The following is a 686-nucleotide window of genomic DNA, read 5'->3' on the forward strand; positions in this document are numbered from 1 at the left end:
AATGTAAGCATTCTTTTATTCTAGTACTGCCTGCAAACTCCAGTTTAGTATGAATAAAAACCACCACCGCAACCCTGCTTTCTCTGGGTGAATGTTAGCGTTCCCATTTATGATTCACACTTCATCCAAAATAGAATTTAGCAGAACTACAAACCGGGACCCAAGGGTTGCTTTCTCTATGAGACTGTAAGCTTTCCTATTACTCTTAACTTCTTCGCAACTAGAGATTTGTTTGCCTACAAAACACCACCCCATAGTTGCCCTCTCTGCATGAATGTAAGCGCTCATATATGTGACTCTGCTACTTCTTCCTAAATACAGTTTAGTATGCTTACAAACAACCACCCAAACGTTGCGTTCTCTGAGAGAATGTTAGCGTTCTCATGTATGACTGTCACGAATAAGTAGAGTTTAGCAAGCTTACAAACCATCTCTCGAAAGTTGCTTCCTCTAGGGGACTGCAAGCTTTCCTATAAAAGACTGTCGAACTTCTTCCAAACTACATTTCAGCATGCCAACCAAACATCACCACATAGTTTCTTTCTCAGCATAAATGTAAGCGATTTTATATAAGAATCTGGTACTTCTTTCTAAATACAATTTAGCAGACCTCAAAATCAACCGCCGAGAGTTGCTTTCTCTAAGTGACTGTCAGCTTTTGAACTTCTTCCAAATTATATTTTAGC

Source organism: Eulemur rufifrons, unplaced genomic scaffold (genome assembly GCF_041146395.1).
Source record: "Eulemur rufifrons isolate Redbay unplaced genomic scaffold, OSU_ERuf_1 scaffold_97, whole genome shotgun sequence".
Lineage (NCBI taxonomy): Eukaryota > Metazoa > Chordata > Mammalia > Primates > Lemuridae > Eulemur > Eulemur rufifrons.